The following is a 20,997-nucleotide window of genomic DNA, read 5'->3' as shown; positions in this document are numbered from 1 at the left end:
ATTCTCATAAGGAGCGTGCAACCTAGATCCCTCGCACGCGCGTTCACAGTAGGGTTCACGCTCCTGAGAGAATCTAATGTCCCCGCTGATCTGACAGGAGGTGGAGCTCAGATGGTAATGCGAGCGATGGGGAGCGGCTGTAAATACAGATGACGCTTAGCTTGCTTGCCCACCACTCACCTCCTGCCATGAGGCCCAGTTCCTAACAGGCCACAGACTGGTACCATCTGAGGCCTGGGGGTTGGGGACCCCTGCTTTATTGCTTCATTGTTGCTGCTTGAACTGTGCCTGGTACACAGCAGGCATTCCCCACAATCATAGATGTGGGGGATGGGCAGACATCTTGGGGAGCTTGTGGAACTTGGGGCTGGAGCTGATATCTTGGCTATACATCAAACAAGTCACCTTTTTAAGAAGGAAAAATCATGGTTTATAATCTTGAGGTGCCGCTGGGCCTTCTGGAGCCAGCACCCCCAGCGTGGCTTTCCCTGGCATGGCTCTCCCTGGTGTGGCTCTCCCCCCAGCGTGGCTGGAGGTTGGGAGCTCTTCCTCTCCTCCCTCACCTCCTCCTCGGGCAGTGGGTGTGCCCTGAGCTCCACGTTGCTTCCTTCCCCTGGACCTTCCCACCCCCTCTACCCCCTCTGCCATCATCATTCCCTCCTCTCCTGCTTTGCCTGAGCTCCCGTTCGGCCTTCAAAGCCTGGCCATGAATGACCCTTGTGACCCCACCCGAGTGGCTAACACATCCCTCTTCGTGCCGGGCCCTCATTCTGAATCTTTGTCTATAAAACTGCTCTGAGTGATATAATTTCACCACAGCTAAGGGGGCAAGTCACACGTTAAGTCGAGTTTCTGGTCTGGGATGCTTTGAAGAAGAGGAAGGTCCTGGGGAGGGGACACGGGCCAGCGGACGTGTGAGGGCTGGTAGAGGGTCACAGAGCACACTCGCTCACGTCCCCCTTCAGCCAGGCTGGGCTCCTTTCAGGAGTCCAGTGGCCAGGAAACCCTCCCAGCAGCAGAGAACGTCCTTTCTCCTGGTGGCACAGACAAGCTGGATCTCAACGAGCAGCGGGTGTGCGGGCATCTGTTGGAGACACAGACCCCCTGCAAGACGTCCTCCCGGCTTCAGGACGGCGTTGGAGCTTGACTGAAAAGGGATGCGTTGTGTAGATTCTGAGTGTGAGCTCAGTACGGTGAGCAGGGGCTGCTGTGAAGGATACTTACCCTATAAGTGATAACTATGCTACCAACAACGGCAGTTAGCCATGAAGCGTCTCTTGGTACCAAGCACAATAGGCGGGTTCCTTAACCGTCCCAGTGTGCGGAGGGGCCACCCCAAGTCACCACGAGCCATCCCAGCCTCGCAGGCATGGTCAGAACAGCTGTCAGGGCAGCCCCATGAGTAAGCAGCTCGAGGGACATTTTGAGCCAGAGGGGAGGCGAGCCGTCCTGCAAACCTGGCTTCTGAAACGCGAGGGGGTTTAACCCTCCTCCTGACCTGGGCCCTGGTGACCGACCACAGGTGGAATCCCATTTTCCTTCTCTTTCCTTTAACACATGTGTGTGGGACAGCTCACGGGGCCTTTTTGGCCTGGGAAAGCTCTCCACCCCATCAGCTGTTTGCAGCTGCTGCATCGTCCTCCTCTGGGAATGAGGGGTTGTCCTCTGTCACCCTCAGGATAGGCTCCGCAAACAAGGGCCTCTCCCGTCCAGAAAAGGTGAAGGGGCTGCCCCAGCTCCCGGGTGCCTGATGGCTCTCCGGGTCCCGGGCAGGGCCTGGTCTGGGTCTCCTGGGTGGCTGACCTTCAGGATGGCACTTGGCAGGGCTGTCCCCCAACCCCCAAGGCAGCGATGAATCCTCTGCACTCAGTGTGTGGTCCAGGCCTGGAGAGAGACACCGAGGAAGGGGCCGGGGTGGCGGGGGGAGGAGACGGCCGCTCCCAGAGTCCCACACACCAACCGCCCACAGCTGCCGTGGTCCTGTTCCTATCTTCTGACCCTCACAGCGACCTGGCCACTCCCTTGGAAAGGTTTGTCCAGGCAGTTGCCAACATCCAGGACAGAGACTCTGGGGACCCCACCTCCAGAGCAGCCCAAGTGCAGTTTTATCTGGAAGGGAAAGAATAAAATGGGAAAAACGGAGCAGCTCCCCTGTTGTTGGCTTGTGACAGTTCCCATCCCTGGGCTGCTCACAGCCTCAGGCCGTCACCTCTGAGGGCTCCTGTGTCCTTGGAGAGAGTCCGACAGCTCACGGCTGTCGTCTCTTCCTCTGTGGCATCGTTCATCCAGACCCTCTGCTCCTCTTGGCTGTGGGCGGGGTGTTACTCAGAAGAGGACGCCTCTGGTGTGTGCAGGGGAAGATCTGACCCCAAGCACCACTGTGGAAGTTCTTGTCTGTGCCCAGAAGCAGGCTCTGTGTGGAACAGACACTTCTTTCGTGGGGCTGGGCTTGTTACCTACGGTCCACCCGGCCCAGGTCCAGGCATGAATGTGGTTTCGTGCCCACAGGTGGGGAGGGTGGAGGAGGACCTTCCTGGAAGCCTTGCGGACAGAGCTTTTGGAATCCCAGCGCTCTCACCTGCGGGCGTTCGGCTGCTTTCATGTTGCCTCCGTTTCTACATCTGGAAAGTGGATGCGCTATTCCCTGTTTCACGGTGAAGATGGAATGAAATTGTGGCTGTAGATGTTGGCTCTAGAATATCCTAGGAAAGTCTTCCTAAGAGAAAAATAAAATATTTATGTACAAGAATGTTCACCAAAAAGTGATTTCTTAGAGGGAATAATCAGAAACAATCTGAATGCTTAGGGCATTTGTTCATCCACTTATAGGGTACCAGGATGTGGTCTCTTCAGATGATGGTGCAGGTATATTTTCAATGACACGAAAGGGTGTACACAAGAGATTATACATTTAAAAAATACAGGTTATCGAACCTTTTCTTTAGAACGGTCTTGGGTCGGGGGTCCGTGTTAGTCACGCTCACCACTGTTTTCCTACCCACAACTCCCCATGGAGAGCCTCCCGCGGCCCGTGGCCCGTGGCCCATGGCCTGCTTTGTGTCAGGGACCAGGAGAGCATGGCTGAACCAAGCTGAGCCAACCAGATTCGTTCTTTTGGGAACACAAACCGAGTCCTGGAAAGCAGACAGCTCTGAGCCCAAGTGCTGTTGATGTAACCACTGGGGAGAGAGGCATGTGGGTCAGAAGCCAACCAAGGGAGTCACCTGTTGCAGGGAGACTGGACTGGGGGCTAGAGAGGGAGGGCCCCTGGCCCCTGGGAGCGAGCAAGAGAGACAGAGAGAGCTCCAGAATGGCCACCATCATGGAGTTCAGCTGTGTTCCCTCCCCCTTGTCACCCATAGATGCCTCTCTGTCCGGCTCAGAATATTCCTTTGTGCTGGACATAATTTCCATTCTTTGCACCCAAATGACGGCTGACAAGGCAATGCTCTGTGAACACGTGGTTAAGACGCTTATTTCCGGGTAGAGGTAGTTCAGATATTTATTTTTCTAAAGTTCTCAGTATTTTCTATTTTTTCTACAACGATCATTCATGTATTAATTGTTAAAAAAATAAATGGAAAGGGCATCCACTTTGAAAACAGACTGGCAGCTTTTTATAAAGTTAAACTTGAACTTACCAGCAATTCCACTCTGAGGTACTTACCTAAGAGAGACGGCAACCTAGAGCCACACAAAGACGTAACTCGAACGTCCACACCAGCTTCCTCCACGACGGCCCCGGACTGCACCAGCCCCGGATGCCTTTGGACAAACAACCCAGCTGTGGTCCATTGTACAGCGGGACACGACTCAGCAATAAAAAGGAATGACCTGGCGAGGGAGGCGACACCTAAAGCAGGCAGACCCGAAGGAAAACTGTGAAATTTGGGGTAAGTGAAACTCATGTGTAGGGCAAAAGGCAGATCAGCGGTTCCCTGGTCTGGGGTGACTTGGGTGATTTTGAAGGGATGTGCCGAACTTTCGGGTGTGATGGAAATATTCAATATCTTAATTGGGCTGGTGGCTACACAGGAGTAGAGGCCTGTCAAAACTCATTGAATTGTACCCTTTATGGTCTATTTTATTCCATGTGTATAAAGCCTCTATAAAGTTGAAAAATTAATTGTAAAATAAAATAAAGCGAACCCCCCTGGGAGGACACATTGGGTCTTTGTTAGTTGCTAAAGTATTTGAGTTGCTGAAATATGGCTGAGCATGGATGAAACGCCCACTGCCCGTGGCCCCGGGGGGCTGCGGCACTGTGCTCACGACGGAGGGTGGGCAGGGATGCAAAGCAAGGGCAGTGCCATGGTCATGGGTGGGCCTGGCCACGGGCGGAGAGAGGACAGAGTGAAGCATATCGTAAGTGTGGGGAGAGGAACCCTGTGGATCGGAAATGAGACGTCCATGGGCCACTTGGTGAGCAGTCAGTGGCCTCCGCGGCCCCATGCCCTTCCCCGTTCAGGGCACGCGGGCCTCCTGCCTCTGCCCGAGGGCTCACTTGGGCCATGGGGCCTGCTAGTGTGCAGGACCGAAGTGGGGGGAATTAGCACCTCCCAGGAGCAGACCCCAACCTGTGACTCACGGGGGTGAGGATAGAAGCACCCCGCCACCTCTCTCCGTGGGAAGCCCTGGTTGCCTGTAGCAGGACTGCTGTGTGGGTCACTCCCGTCTCTGTCTCAGCTCCGCCTCCCCACTCCGGTGTCCTGGGATCAGATAACCTATGAACACCCGCATCCTTGTCTTGGGTCAGCTGCTGGGTGAGTACCACCTTGGCTTCTTCTGCCCTCTCTGGTCCTTGTAGGTCTGGCTCCGTGCAGCTGACATGGGGGTGCTATGGGCTGACTGTGTCCCCAAGTTCCTATGTTGAAACCTATTCCCCCAGAGTGATGGCATTAGGAGGTGATTAGGTCATAAAAGGGATTAGTGCCCACATAAAGGGACCCCCGAGAGCTCCCTTGCCCCTTCCTCCACTTGAGGACACAGCGAGAAGATGGGCGACTGTGAAGCAGGAAGAGGGTTCTCAGCAGAGACTGGATATGCGGTGCCTTGATCTTGGACCTGCAGCCTCCAGAGCTGGGAGGACTAAACTCCTGTGTTTATGGTCCACCTGAGCTAGGTGCGTGGTTCTAGCTGCCCGGGCGAAGTAAGCTCGCCCCCTCCAGCTGTCTGAGGTCCTTGCCGTGACAGCGAGCGTCCTCAGTGTCTTCCACTCTGATCCCTGCTTCTGGGGCACTTCCTGTGGTTTAGGGACTCAATGATCTCACAAAGAGCACGTCAGCTTTGTCTCACCGCAGACTGTGGTCCAGAGCTCTGTGCTCCACAGGGAGATCTTTGTCTGGCCGCAATGCCACTTCCGGGGGCGCGGGGAGAGTCTGCCCCCCCGAAGGTCCTCTTTTGCTGAGAGGGGAAGGGGCTACGTGTATCAGCCAGTCCTTCAGAGGAGCTAGTGTGCCGAGCGACGGGGATGCTGAAATAGTCACGAAAACACAAAACACAAACCAAACCAAACCTCCCTTGAAGCTGCCCTGCAGCCAGTGTCCATGTGTCCTCTTCTTACAGACTGAGGACGGCCTGAGAAAACTCCCTCTGAGGATGGGCCCTCGGCAGGGGTTCTCGGGTGGGGTTCAGCTGTCCTCTGCTTGCATTTCTCAATTAGCATTTTCTAAAGTAAAATTTCTTAAAAAGAAAGTAAACCCGGGAGGACTGGAGCGGAGGCAAAAGTCCCGAGCGGCAGCACGCGTCATTCTTTTCTGGCCATGTGCTCTCTCACCCCTGTGGTGGCCGGGGCATGGTGGCCCACCTGGTGGTGTCCTGCCGGGGCCTCCCCCTGGCTTCCCACTGCCTAGAGGAAGAGAAAGCAAAAGGATGCATTTGTGTCCTCTTCTCCACAGAGTTCCCAGAGTGGCCTTTTACAACATAACTCAGGTCCTGCCACGCCTGCTTGGACATGGCTTGTCAGCACACGACGTGTCCCCATCACCTGTGACGGAAGCTGTGCTGGCCTCTGCCCGTAGTCCCCAGGCCTTCTCGTCGTGCCCTGGCCCTGCTCCGCTCGGCTACACTGACCTCTTTGCACACTCGAGCTTCATCAGGCTCCAGGGCCATGGAGCTCTACGGAAAGCCCCGCCCAGGGTCTTTGCAGCGGCTCCACCCTGAGTCTGGGTCAGAGGCCACTCTCCCTGGTCGTCCTGCCACGGAGGCGCCCCACCCAGCCACGGTCACAGAACCGTTTGGTGTGAGTGCTGGCGCTGCACCTCTTCCTGTTTAGCTGTTGGTTTGATGTCTGCAGCTCCCACCCAGAGCACAAGCCCCTTGAGCATGGGGACTTGATCTGTCTCTGCGTCTCCACCCCGGCACCCACCGTAGTGCCGGCCACGAGAGCCCGGATGCATGTGGCCTCTGATTCTCAAAGCTCTCCCTGCGCCCAGAGATGAAACAGCCACAGTGGCATGGCCACGACACTCAAGGTCCCCTGTCTGGCATCCTTAGGTTATGAGTAAAATTGTCCACACTGTTGACGTTTAGACATGTATGTATGTTTGCAAAAGTAAACTGCAGTTTCCAGACATTGTTCTAAAATATATTAAACACAGACTTGTGGGTCTTCAGGAAACAAGTGGGCGGCACCGACACAGGCCTCTTCCTGAGCTGTCGGGTTTGAGCACGCAGCTCACCTGCTGCCTTAGGCTGCTCGCCGCCAGACCCTTGGGGGTGTCAGTGCCAGGAGCGCGATGGAGCTGGCGGTGCGGGGCCCCTGAGTGGCAGGCGCTGCTCGAGAAACGTGCCAGGGGACACAGCCCCGGCTTCACGCAGGGAGGGCCACGCAGGCTGGTTCTGATGAGAAGTTTTGCGCCTCTTTGGCTTCAGAGCCTCGGGGTGCTGCCAAAGCAGCTGAGACGTGAATTTCAGAAGCTGAGCGCAGTGAGGAGAGAGGGGAAAGGCCTGGGGCAGGGGAGAGGGTGGGTTAGGGGATACACAGGTTGAGGGGGGACAGAGGAAGGGGGATGCAGCGGGACGGGCCTGGGAGAAACCATGAACCACAGCTCTCGTGCATTTTGGTCACGTGGGTAATGGAATAAACTTGTTTTTCGGTATTTCCAGAATGTGTGTTCTCTTTCTCACAGCTGATAGCGTTTCCCTGGAAAAGGCCCCACATGGACAGACCTGGGAAGAAACTCTCAGAGCAGCCAGTGTCTGACCCAGGGCGTGGCCCACGGGCAGTCCTGCTGCCACCTGGGAGGGGAAGTGGCACTCTCACCCTGGCCTAATGTGACAACAGGCCAGGAAGGAGGCATTTCTGTAAGGCCAGGTGCCCTGGGATAGCCGTGCGAGCTTGCGGCCAGGCCCTCGCTGCGTGGGGAGAGGGGGCAGCACGGGAGCCCCGTTCACCAGCCAGGTCACCTCCCCAGGATGGACTTGGGAACTGGCCTGGTTGAACTTCCTTTCCCTCCCTTTCTTGCGCTTCTGCCACCAGACAGGCTCCAGAGAGCGGGAGGGAGGGAGAAGAAAGGTGACACTAAGTCCTGTTGAATGGATGGCGGGCAGATGGTGGATGGAGGATGGCGGATGGCGGATGGAGGATGGAGGATGGAGGATGGTGGATGGAGGATGGTGGATGGAGGATGGCGGGTGGCAGGTGGCAGATGGTGGATGGCGATTGGCAGGTGGTGGATGGCGGATGGCAGCGGATGGTGGATGGCGGATGGCGGATGGCGGATGGCGGATGGCGGGGCCCCGGGGTCCCCATGGCCGTGAGGGCCGTCAGGTGCAGCCTGCCTCTTTCCCCCACCCCCACGCTGCCCCATTCAGCTACACCAGCCCCGGAGGTTAGAGGAAGACTTAGGGTTCTCGGGGAAGTACCCTCAAACCTTGTTCCTCATCAGTATGGTCTGGAGTAAACCCAGAAGACCTGAGAAACCGGAGTCTCTGGGGGCGGGGCCTGGGCATCAGCATTTTTTACAGCTTGCCGATGATTCTGATGAGCAGACGGGCTGCGCCTCATGGGTGTGAGGGAAGAAGAACTGAGCACGCCTCTGGGGCTCAAATTCCAGGTTACCAACTGTCCCCGGGACTGTTCACGTCACCTATAGTGTGCCCTGCTGCCCTCTGCGTCCAAGCAACCTCACCACCATGGATGTCCCCCCCATTCCCCCCTCCTCTTAATGGGCATCCACGGCCTCCCCTGGCTTTCAGGACTAGGCCTCCAGGGCTCTGGTCGCCCGCAGCCTCCCTCTGTTCATTCCCTGCTTTCAGCCCTTCAGCCACGGGGCCTTCCGCTCCGCTCCTCGGCCGCGCTGCCTCGCCTGCCCACTCAGGGCCTTGTGAGCGCTGATCCCCGGCCCCCGTGCCATGCCCGCCCTCCGCCATCCCTCCCTCCACCTCAGTGTAGCACACCCTCCTCTGAGTGAGCTCTGGCACCCGGCCTGGGGCTGGACCCCCAGCACGGCAGGGAGCCCGCTCACACGAGATGCTCAGTAAATCTTTGGTGCCTGAAGAGTAGATTCTTGTACATGGTCCGGTGAGAAGAGGCTCACTGCCGCTTCCCCACCCCAAACCAGCCCTGTGGTCTGTCTGTCCCACCCCCAGGCATCCCGGGGGCGGACCCCTCCTCTGTTGAGGGGCTCTGTATAGCAGATGTGGCTTTCAGCTCCCACCCAGGCTGGGGACCTGGGGCCGGGGGTGGTCACCGTGCTTCTAGAGCCCCCTTGGTTCCAGGTGTCGGATCCGTGGCTTCTTTTGAATGTCCAGCCTTTATCCTTGAAGGCTGGATATATTGCTGGGAACCACCATACATAATGGAGCGTCAAACTGGCTGGGTAATGCTGTTTGCGGTAAAGGTTGGCAGTTTGGTCGTAAAGGATCAACGTCTCTTCTCCTTTGGGGCTTGTGAACGAGGCGATTCCAGACTGAAAAGATGAGGGGTGTATGTCATGAGTCCACACGTGGCAGGCCGTCCTGCTGTCCCGCCCTGGCCCCGGGCAGGGGGATGCCTGCCCAAGAGCTGAGGGTTCTAACCCCATCATTCTAAGCCATTCGGGCAGCCGGCTTTACAGATGCTCTTACAGAATGCTCCAGATTCCTGCTGCTGATTTCCCAGGCTCCACGGGGCCGGCCAGCAGAGGGCACGGTCCCCCCCATCTGGGAGTCAGGCCCAGAGCAGCCTCCCAGGGCCTTTGCTGCTCCAGGCTCACCCTTTCGGGCTGTCGAGAGCTGCAAAGAAGGAGTGGCTGGTGGGAGCTGGCTGAGGCACGGGGGGTCCCTGAGGGAATTCACAGCAGTGGATCCCTCCCCAAGGGGGTCCCCCAAGTAGAGCTCCCTGAAGCAGAGGGTGCCCAGGTGCCCCCTCTGCGGCTGCTTCTGCCATCGGTCCTGGCCCAGGCCCTCGTGTCCCTGGAACAGGCCCGGACCATCTGGAAGTCACTCTCTCAGGGGCTGGCAGCCGGGACAGTTCAAGGAGAGACCCGACCTCCTCTTCGTGTCTGTGGGTGCGGAGTGGGGGGCAGGGAGGCAGCAGCCAAGGTATTTCATGTCTCTGTTGACAGATGCTGCAGAGAACCTTCTGACATGCCTGCTGGCCACAGTGCCGGACACTGGCTGAACCGAGATGTTAAGGCCTCACTCACGTGCTGTGCTGTCTGGTGGGGGAGATGGACATTCAACACACAGCTGAATCAATTAGGCCAAATTACAAACGTGATGAGTACACGGAAAACAAGAAGGGGTGCTAGACAGAGGAAAGTTGGGGTCCTACCAGCTCCAGGGGCTGGGGTCTGCTCAACGAGACCCTCTTCCTCCGGAAGGTTCGGTGCCGGGGCCTGACCCCACTCCTCCCGGGGTAACACGTCGGTGCCAACTGTCCCCTCAGCAGGGACGGCCTGGCCTTCACGGCCCGAGTTAAGTCTTTTCTGCTGCGAAGCTGCCCCCCTTCCCCCCAGCCCCCTCACAGCCGTGCTGGTTCCAGAAAGGCTCCTTCCCTGTTTTTATCATTACGTCGCATACATTGCTTTCTCTGCACTGGCTGTGAGCCCCTCGAGGAAAGGGCTCCACGATGGAGGGTGTAAGGATTTCTCGGGGTCCGTTTATCGGGCTCTTGCTCTAGCCAGCCCAGCGGGGGTCTGCGGTGTGCCCACTTTGAGCCAAATAGATGCCACAGGGGGGTTCAATGTGTCCTGATTTTATGAGGGGAAAGTCCTGTGTGAGAGCAAATGGGGAGAGAGCTGGGCAGCTGGGGCACAGTCCTCTCAGCCTGGGGGTGAGGGAGGCCTGTCCTCCAGGGTCGAGGATCTGTCCTCCTGCGCACGGGTGCACAGACACTTCCTGTGCGCTGGGATTGCTCAAGAACGTCCAAACGCACAGTCATGGGGGATTCACCCTCTGTCAGAATCCCTGTCGTCTGAACAGAAAGTAAGTCCCTGATTGTGAAAGCTGGGCAGGTGGGGGCTTTTGGAGGCCCCCCTGCTTCAGCCCAGGGTGTCGTGAAGGCTTGAGCCTCTGCATCGCCTGGTTCCTCTTCCTGCCCCCCACCTGCCAGCGGAGATGGCGTAAGGCAGGGGTGACATACCAGCTGGATCTTCCTCGGTGACACAGCCTCTTGCGTGAGTTTTCACAGGCAGAGACCCTGGAGGGTCCCACCGCACAGCCCTGAGGCCTGTGAAAAAGTGAGGGAAGCCCCAGGATGGTACAGCTCCAGAGGGTCTCAGAGAGGCCCAGAGGGGACACCACCCCTGGGAAAAGTGTCTCTGCGTGTGAGGGGCTTGACCATGAGTAGAGGATGCCCCTGGGTGGCACTTTTCTGTGCAGGAGTCTGCAGAGCTTGGCCAGGGAAGTGCGTAAAAATTCGCATGAGGAATGAAGTTTCCAAATTGTACACCCCTGCCATTCTCCCCCTGACACAGGCCTAAGAAAGGGAATTCTGGGCATTACATCTCAACCTCAGCTCTTTGGGGGACCAGTTTCTGTCCCCCAAACTGATGAGAGGAGAGAGAAGAAGATGGGCCTGGGGTGGGAGGACAGGAAAGGAGGAGAGTCTTGCTTCTGGGGTCGGCCTCCAAGCCTCCCTGTGTTTTGAAGAATTCAGGTAGTAGACATAGAGGAGGCACAACTTTCCAGCCCGTGTAAAATGCTGATAGAAGGCACCCAGGGGACCGAAATAGAAAAGGCTGGAAGTAAGGAGAGTTTTTGCCATTAAAAGAGAGAGGTTACAGAATTCTTCAAGAAAAAGAGAATCAAATACAGAGAATTTTAAGAAGTGTTTCTCTGGTCCGTAAGTTGGATGCCCTTTGGTATTTCCCCAGACCCTCGAGCGAAAACTGCAACTAACTTTTCATTCTTTGGGTTTTGGTGCTGTGCTTCTATGAACGTGACTCCACGTAGGGACTGGGCCACATGGAGCTCCAGTTTATATTTGGGACACACACACACACACACACACACACACACACACAATACAGAAACACATCTCAGAAATTCACTTTTAAGAAAACAGCTGAGATTATCCATCACGACATGAGTACGTTCATCGACTGTTCATTCTTCTATTAAGCACCCATCTCTGTCTAACAGATGGATTAAGGTCCATCTTTATTCCCTTCACGGACCTATTTATTCTCCCCTCTTAGGCAAAGACGTCTGTGCTCTAGCCACCTTCAGAAGGCAGGATGCCCAGGCCAAGGAAGGAAGTGTCCTCTCTGGTTTAAATTTCACAGTGAAGCCTGCTTCAGAAATAAATCATCAAAAGAGATACCCTTCCCTCATCTGCTGCAGACAGCCCCAAAGTGTATCTAGCCCCGTGAGATCAGAGCTGAGTTCTGGGCAAGGTGAATGCCGACCAGCATTGACAAATTCCCCGGCATTCGTGGACGGCACAGCGGTCAGGCAGCTGAGAGCTGGCGTGCCGGGGAAAGTGAAGCCCGGTGACAAGATGGTTGGGCATCCCTGGCTCCCGTTTAGTGCTTAATTACCCAGAGGAAAGGCCGACAATGGGGACTGTAAATTGTCCTTGGAAAACAGCCCTGGGAGTGGCTCCCCCTTTGTCCCCAGACCAGGACCCCCGCCCCTTTCCTGGGCCTGGAGGGGCCTCCTTCTCAGCTGCCGCTTCGCCTGGATCTCCTGCCTCTCCCCGGCCCACACATCCTCTGCATTTCCCTTCTCCAGCCACGCCTCGCCCCCTTCCTGTTTTCCTGGTCACCAAGGGAGGAAGGGAAATGTTACATGAAGCCCTTTTCTTTGTCTTCGCCCCCACTGATTCATAAGGAAAAGAATGGCTTCAGGTGTTTAAATAATGGGGTGCGATGAACCTATAGCTCATCCCAGCACTTTTCTTCGGGAAGGCAGAGTCCCCAGGGCAAAGTCAGGGGTCATAGATCACCCCAAACACAAGCTTTAGTCACTTTTAATGCAAGGACAGCTTAATAGCTTCCAGGCTCAGCTATTAAAATGAAACACTGCAAAAAAAATAATAAAACGTAATTTCCATTTTTCAGATTCCATTTCTTCTTTAAAATACAAATAGTGGCAAAGGCAAATCTTGGACACTCATGCAATGTGCTTGTCCCCAGTTTTTCGACACCACTGCTACGTACTGTCCCCAGATGTTGGCACCAGTACAAAGTAAGTTTTCCAGAATTGCTTCCATGCTGGTAGAGAATTACAATAGCTGATTTCAAACCCAGAGACACATAGCTGGGGTTGGGGATGGTGCAGGGGGTCTGGCCCCTGGGTTTGGTCTTTCCCATCGAGGAGACGTACGAGGTGGATCCTCCCCGGGTGTGATGCGGGGAAGCGGGGTGCATCCCTGAACGGCTACGTCCGATGTCCTCAGAGGCCCTGGCGGATGTGGCCTTTCCCTGCTGCTCCCTTGACCTGCACTTCCCTCCGGCTGATGCTATAGAACTACTTCCCTGAAATTTCTTGATTTAGACCAGTCTCCTGCTCTGGTTTTGTTAGGGTCCAGGCATGGGGCCCGGGCTTTCGTATTTTAATCACACAGTCACCAATGTTTATCTGGAAATGGTGATGGCAGGAGGATGCTGTCCAGCTGTGCCCAGCCACTACAGACTGTTAGTTGCCTTGAGACGCACTTGGTACGACTCCTGCCAGACTCAGCCTGGCCACAATGACACGAAATCGGGCAACAGGCTGGGGTCGGGGTGACGGGGCACTTGATCCCAAAGTACTCCAGGGAGCCCCTCCCTGCAGTGAGCTCTCCTCATGCTGTTTGATGAGATCTTCATGGTACCCTCGAGCAAACAGATGGGGCTTTCGTGCCCTCAGAGACCAGCGGTGCCCCAGCGAGCCTGCCCTGCCCTGGGCTGCTTGCTCCAGGCTGTTTCTTTGCCGCATCCTGGCTGGTGGTGGGAAGATCTCTGCCCTACCTCTGTCCCCACCTCCCTCCAGCCGAAAACTCCAGTGATGGGGACGAAACGATCAATGTATTAAGAGCCCCTTACGAGGAAACAAACCCTCTCCCACTGTTAGGGAGTTGGATGGAGGTGAAAGTGGAAAGAGAAGTCTTCTCACTCTTTTCTCTGTTGGGTGGTGGAGAGCAGAAGACCCAATCTCTGACCCAAAACCTTTCCCACGGGTCACAAACGGACTAGTTTTTAGACTCAATTGTCTCACAGCATCTGGAAGTTTGGAAGGGCCCAGTCAGAGCCTCTCCCCGAGGGGACGTGGAGGTACCCCACACACGGTGTGCTGAGTTCCTTAAAATTCAACAAAGGTGTGCTGAGCCCGCACTGGCTTCAGGCTCCCATCTACACCTGCAGCCGCCTCTGCGTAGGGGTGCCCCCTCCTTACACCCAGCTGTCTGAATGGGACCACCTCTAACTAGGAGAGTGGTCCTATGGTGGGCTGCCTGCAGTGGTAGCTTCTGCCTAGCACATCCTGACCCAGAGCTGCAGCTGCCTATGGATGGGAAGAGGCTTCTCAGGAAAGAGGCCTTCGTTCCTGCGAAGAGGAGGGTCCTCAGCCTGCTGTTTCTGCAGCCCCTCCCCTGCCCTGGGAACAGGGGCTCAGGCCCCAGGAGGGAGAAAGGAGGTTAAGGCCTGGTGTCCATTACGGCTTATCTTGAACACAGATGTCAGCCTGTGCCCAGTCATCACAAGGGAACCCAGGCTTGGGGGGCTGGGAGGCTCTTTTTCCTTCTCTGAATGTTGTGATCGAATAAGGGAGGCATCTTGCTTGTATCCTAACTGCTCCCTGAGGAAAGGGCCATTAACCCCTTTAACCTGGAAAGTGGTTTGACCACTCATGTTGGAGGCGGATGGTGCCCGGGCAGCAACAGGTGAAATTCTGTACTAGGGAAGAACCAAATCTGACTGCATGTTGGATCAGTTTCTTTTACTTTATCCTTTGCTTTCCACTGCTTTTTTTGGCTGAAAGGATAACATCTGTACATAATGGCCTGCCTCGGGGGACCCTGCCCCTCTGCCTGAATGTTGAACCAAAGTGCCTTTATTCAGGCAAACATCCGGACCCTGTTCCACCTGCCCATGGCTGAAAGAAAGAAGAAACTAACACATCCCCTCCCCGAGGCTGGCCATTCCGGTGATATTTGCAAAACTTATGGCCTTTTTACTTTACTTCCTCATCTCCTCCCCCTCTCTGTGCTATAAAAGAAACTGGCATCCAAACCCCGATAAGATGGTTATTTTGAGACTTTAGTCCGCCATCTTCTCCGTCTGAATAAAGTCGTATTCTTTTGCTTCAGCACCTCGTCTCTGATTCTGCCTGTTGTGCGGCGAGCAGAGCGAGCTGGGACTCGGTAACAAGTCTACCCATGTTATTTATTTATGTGTCACCTCTTAAAGAAAAACGACAATTTCTGGGAGGTAGTTACGATTATCTTTGTGTTTCTTTGGGTCGTCCATGAAAATTTTAATATAATTTGAATTCTAATATAGATTTTAAGTTTACCACGAAAAGACATTTTCTATCTATGGGCAAATAATTTACCTTCTGTTGGTTGGGGGTTGGGATGCCGTCTTTGGAAGGGTTCTGGTAGGAATGCTGGTCTGGTGAGGTCTCCTCCCAACACTCTTTCCGTGCTGCCCCCGTGAAGAAATCCCAGGCACTGCCCCAAGGCCCTGAGTTAAGTCCCAAGTACACGCTCCTTTCCCTTCTTTTCCAAATAGTAATCTAACATCACCGAATACTGTTTATATGCGTCCCCATGCTTGAATTTTATTCCTAGTTGCAAACACAAATTGGCTAAACCAGTTTACTTAAGAGGGACATGATTAATGCTTATTAACCAAGACACGTCTCCAAAAGCTAAATTCTGAAGCGTTTAGTCACACCTGACATGGCACTGTGCTGGGAGAGGGGGCTGTCCTCCGTGGGAAGACTCTGTCCTTGGGGAGGCACGGACGTCAGGGTGACGTCTGTGACACTAGAGCCTGTGCCTTTGACTGAGAGTTGCTGTTTTCAGCCAGTCTCAGCTAAGTGACCTCAGAGCCTACCCAGGCTGGAGCCGCCACACCGATGACCATGCAGGCTCCCTCCCCCCGCACTGGGATGGGGGACTGTGTTGGAGGGTGACACGCGGTGACTGCAGTAGGAGAGAACAGCATGTACCCTGAGCAAGTGCTTCACGTAAAGGGAGTGGCTGGTTTGGGGCGTCTGGTACATACAGACACTGGTCAGTGTCTTCAAGAATATAATAAAGTTGTACAAGAATCATCAGGTGTGAGGGGAGGCACTGCCTTTGCGTGGTGTTCTTATCATCCCTCAGAACAGGCGGTCCCATGATAATGTCACCGACCTCAGTCCCTAGGTGGCCGGCATCTCCTGCAGTGGAAATTAGGGTTTGCTCTGAGATTTTAGCTGGAAGGGGGACTCCCCCACAGGTGGCTTCCCAGCGTCGGGGCCCCATGTGGTCCCTGCCACGTGAAGCTGGGCATTGCGGCTGATGGAATGTGGGTGAGGGGATGGTCACCCCTGGGCTTACACAGCCCTTAGATTGTGTTTTGATGGTCCTGAGACTGCACCCAGACTCCTCCTGGCTGAGCCAAACATCCAGCCGTCCCTGAAGGCGCAGGGCCTGGGATGGGGCTGTGGTGGGTGTCCCACCCCGGGTGAGGCCCTGATGGTACAGCTGAGGCCGGCATCACGCTCAGCAAAAGAGCCGCACTCGTGAGAAATAATAAATTACTCTTGATTTAAGCCACTAGGGCTTGGGGTGGTTCACTGTGCGGCGAGAGGTACTGAGGCAGGCGTGGATGAAGCAGACGAGCCTGAGGCCACAGCTGACCGTGAGTCTCGGCCGTATGCCGCCTCCTCCCCGTGCTCGGTGGGCGTGAGTCACCGGGTTCTGTGGAGGGTGAGGTCAGGCCAGCAGGGGCCTGGGCGGGAGCCCTCGTGCTGTGGCCGGTGTCAGCAGCACAGTGGGAGAGACGGGGCCCAGCTGCCGGCGGTCAGCAGGAGTCCAGCAGCGCAGAGAGCGAGGCCCCGGCTTTCCCCGGGGTGGGCCTTCAGTCCAGCTCTCCGGGGTCCAGCCTTCCCGCCAAGTCTCCCTCCTGGGACGACCCCGGGGTTCTGGGGGGCCACCACCCACCCAGGACTTAAAAGGGAGAGGCGACCCTCTAAGTGTTTTCAGTGGCCCTGCAGAGCACAAGCCAGATGTGGAGTGTCCAGAGGGCCTGTGTGTGTGCATGTGTGTGTATGTATATGTGTGGTTGTGTGGTGTGTGTGTGGTGTATATGTATGTATAGTGTTCATATGTGTGCTGTGTGTGTGTGGTTGTATGTGTGTGTATGTGTGGGGTGTGGTTGTGTGTGTGTGGTGTGTGTATGTATGGTGCGTGTGTATGTATGTGTGGTGTGTATGTGGTTTGTGTGTATGTGTGGTGTGTATGTGTGATTGTGTGTGTGGTGTGTGTGGTTGTGTGTGTGGTGTGTGTGGTGTGTGTATGTGTGTGTGTGGTTGTGTGTGGTGTGTGTTTGTGTGTGGTGTATATATGTGTTGTGTGTGTGGTTGTATGTGTGTGTATGTGTATCTGTGGTGTGTATGTGTGTGGTTGTGTGTGGTGTGTGTGTATTGTGTGTATGGTGTGTATGTGTGTGGTGGGTGTGTATGGTGTGTGTGTGTTGTGTGTGTACATGTATCTGTGGTGTGTATGTGTGTGGTTGTGTATGGTGTGTGTTAACGTGTATGTGTGTGTATGTGTGTAGTTGTGTGTGTGGTGTGTGTGTATGTGGTTGTGTGTGGTTGTGTGTGGTGTGTGTGTATATGTGTATGTGTGTGGTGTGTGTGTATGTGTGTGTATATGTGTATGTGTGTGGTTGTGTGTGGTGTGTATGTGTGGTGTGTGTATATGTGTATGTGTGTGGTGTGTGTATGTGTGTAGTTGTGTGTGTGATGCATGTGTATGTGTGTATATGTGTATGTGTGTGGTTGTGTGTGTGTATGTGTATGTATGTGTGTATGTATGTGTGGTGTGTATGTGTAGTGTGTGTGTATGTGTGTAGTTGTGTGTGTGTATGTGTGTGTATATGTGTATGTGTGTGTATATGTGTATGTGTGTGGTTGTGTGTGTGTATGTGTGTGGTTGTGTGTGTGGTGCATGTGTATGTGTGTGTGTGTATATGTGTATGTGTGTGGTTGTGTGTATATGTGTATATGTGTGGTTGCATGTGTGTGTGGGGCGAGGATCCTCCTCTCGGTCAGCACCATCCTGCCTCAGCCCTGGGGCTCTAAGGATGGAACCAGGAGTAGGTTCCTTCCCACTAACTGAATAGGACTTTAACCGCGGAGCAAGGATGAGCTTCAGGGCTGCCTCTGGCTCCCCGGACGAGGGGAGGAAAGGGCCGCAGCCCCGGGCCCCGCGGAGGATGTCCTTGCACACAGAGAAGGGGCTGGCTTCATGCGGCTCGTCCTGCTTCCTCCTGGAGCAGCCCGTGGGGAGCCGGCCAGGCTCTTGCTGCCCACCGACCGTCTGGGCGCCGGGAGGTGACATCCCAGTGGCAGGAGAGCGCTGGGCAGTGTCCTTAGGCCTCCCTTGGCTCTGAAGCCTGCCCCAGAGGCACCGTGGAACCTGCCGACGGTGGCTGCCAGTCCTCTGTGCACACGGACGGCCAGTCTCAGAGGTGGGGCCTCTTCTGCGTAGTCGGCTAACGGAGCAGCAGGCATCCCCACTCGCCCGTGGATCACGGGTGTGGCTCTGGATAACCAGAACACCTCCCCACCCCTGAACCTGATCAGCCGCCGCGCTGGCTCGGCCTCTGCCCCCTGTGGTCACCCGGGGGCCGCCACATCCCCAGGTACACGCTGCCCTCGCACCTGTGCCGGCCCAGATCCCAGCTCCACCAGGGGCCCCTTCTTGCTCGAGACCTTCCCTGTGGACAGCCCGTCTCTGCCCCTGGAGATCCCTCGGACCTTTTCCGTCCTCCCCTGTGGGTGTGTATCTTCTGAGTTCCTGGGGCGGGGGAGGGGGGAGCAGAGCCCCGTGTACCCAGCACAGCCCCTGGCACCGCCCCTGGCATAGCGGACTCAGCTGCATTTTTGAAGGTTCAGCGAAAGCCCCACGGATCATCTCATGGTCAGTTCCAGAGACAGGAGGAGAAGCTTGGAGCTGGGTGTTGAGCAGTATTCTGAGCAGGAGAGTTGGCCCTGCCTGGCGGATGGAGGGAGCCCAGGAGAACCAGGTCGGGCGCTGGAAGTCTCTGCTCCAGCCCAGCTCTCTGCAGGCTTCCAGTGTTTAGGCAGCACTGCTGCAGGTGAAGGAAACATCACAGCTCCTCTCTCTGGGACACAGGAAATAGGAAGAGGAGTTAGAGGACAGAGACGATTCTTCTCTCCCAGGTGCAGATCTGAAGTGAAAACCAGGCCTGTCCCAGCCACATGTATAGGGTGTGGGTCCTGATGACCAGGTGGTACCCAGAGGGTGACCTGGAGGTCAAAAGTAGGCCAGGGTAGTGACCAAACTTCCAGCTGGGACGATAACCCTTGCACTGGCCTCTCTGCCCTGAGGTCATGACATACACGTCTGGACTGGTGAGAGCCCGTGTGAGCGGGGTCCTGTCTGGGATGGCCCTGTTTCCTAGGCGACAGTACCAGTCAGATGAGAGCTCCAGCTGAGTCCCGGGTTGGGCTATTCATTCATTTAGCAGACAGTTGCTGAAGCAGGACGGGGTTGCAGGGGACACCCTAGCCTGGGGGAGATCGGGGAGCGGGACGAGGGTCGGGGGTCAGGCAGGGCACGAGGCGAAGGATGTGGAGTCTGGGACCTCCGGAAGCATGCAGACTGTCTTCCGGGACTGGTCCCCTCCCCAGGACATGCCTGTATCCACTGTCTCCTGACTTGGGGTGTTACAGACCCCCCAACATACCCCTCGGGGAGGCGCCTGACCGGCTGAGCAGGGCTGTGCTTGGGAAGGGGAGGCGGGGGCACAGACCGCAGCAGGGGGTGGCCAGGAGGCTGCACTGGAGGCAGCCTCGTCCCAGGTCCCAGTGGCTGGTCCTGGGACCCCCTAAAGTCTCACCCCTCAGCCCCTCTTCACCTGGTCTGAGCCTTTGGAGGACACGGGATGTCCACGTGGGGCCACTGGAGGCCTGGCAGCAAAGGTGGCAAAGGCATCACTGTGGCAAAGGCCTGAGTGTCCCTGGGGGAGGGAGCCAGGAAGCGGCAGCACCAGTGAACCAAACCCCCTCGCCTACCGAGGATGACTGTACAAGGACAGTCTTTCTAAGAGATACAGCTGTCAAGTTGCTGTGCCTTTCACACATGGTAGTGAGTACCCCATCTCTAGAAGCATGCAAGAGGAGGCTGCATAACCACCAGTCAGGTATGTTGTAAAGGAAAGGACCACCTTAGGTAGGGGTTCAGCTGAGGTCACTCCCTCATTTAGCAGCGTTATGTTGATTAGTGTGACCAGGTGGTGGTCAGGGAGACAGGTAACAGTGACTTTTGGGGCGGGCGCCCTCTCCCCAGCAATAGGAGTGCTACTCGCTCCTGTGACTCTGCAGAGTCAGTCCTGCAGGCTGTCCTTCGTGCTGCCCTTCTGATCACTGCTTGTGTTTTGACAACCAAACACTGAGTTCTGGGTGACTACGACCCATCATTGCATCAGACCCTGACGTCTCTGCAGCAGGAGGAGGACGAGGCCAGGAGCCCTGACGGTGCAGACACACACAAGACCCCAGGGGGGACGTGGCAACTTCCTGTTCGTGAGTCAGCCTTGTCACAGTCGTCAGTCACTGGGCTCAGGACCCAGCAAAGGGCTTCTTGGGCCTGAACATTCCATCATGGGGTTATCCTGGGGAGGGCAGGGGGGGCAATCTCTCGAACAAATGAATGTTCTCAATGACTGAACCTTACCTCTTTAACCAGGTAACAAATAAGAACTACATTTGTTTCCATTTGTTTAAAAAATGAATTATTCCATAACTGACACACACTTGTCACAGGAAAATTGGCAATACAGATGAGGAAAAGCCAGATAAAATAAACAAATTCCCCTAAACTAAAATTTCCCGGCACCAGCCGGAAACAACTTGGGCTTTTCTGGGCATTGATGTGCATGTGTGTGTGAGCGTGTGTGTCGGTGCGGTAACAGAGTCTCACTGTAAAACTCGACTAGCGTGCTTTTCCATATACAATACCTTGTTTATGTCTTTCTATGTTAATACATTGAATTCATCCATTTTAAAGCTACCCGGCATCCCATGAGCACAGGTGTAGATTTTCCTAAGACTGTGACTACTTTAAAAAAAATCTGTCTAAAACGAGTCAGAGCACACACCCTCCTGCCTTCTAATTTCCTAATCAGGGTGGGAACATGACACCAGCTGAACTCCTGGGGCTCTGAGTTCACTGTTGTTCAATGAACCCCACAGGTCATTTCAATAAGGAGCTGGTTTGGAAGAGGAAAGAGCTCCTGGTGAAGAAGTGGATGGCTCTGGGGCGTGTTCTAGAGAACATTTCTGGATTTTAACCCCGGGGGGCTTCCCCACGAGTGCTCAGTGCTCCCTGCCCCACACCGCCTGCAGCTG

The 20,997-nt window shown here is 55.5% G+C and overlaps 1 long non-coding RNA gene across 1 annotated transcript; it reads left to right on the top strand.

Annotated features, from left to right (window-relative positions):
* Window positions 1-3,494: 3,494 nt before the first annotated feature.
* On the top strand, window positions 3,495-14,684 carry LOC137206401 (uncharacterized). Its single transcript, XR_010934640.1, has 3 exons — window positions 3,495-3,893; window positions 12,489-12,615; window positions 14,389-14,684. It is a non-coding gene; the product is annotated as an uncharacterized lncRNA (long non-coding RNA).
* Window positions 14,685-20,997: the final 6,313 nt, after the last annotated feature.

This window comes from Pseudorca crassidens, chromosome 15 (genome assembly GCF_039906515.1).
Source record: "Pseudorca crassidens isolate mPseCra1 chromosome 15, mPseCra1.hap1, whole genome shotgun sequence".
In the NCBI taxonomy this organism is placed as follows: Eukaryota; Metazoa; Chordata; class Mammalia; order Artiodactyla; family Delphinidae; genus Pseudorca; species Pseudorca crassidens.
Note: the sequence above shows the minus strand (reverse complement) of the source record. Positions and strands in the feature narration are given on the sequence as shown.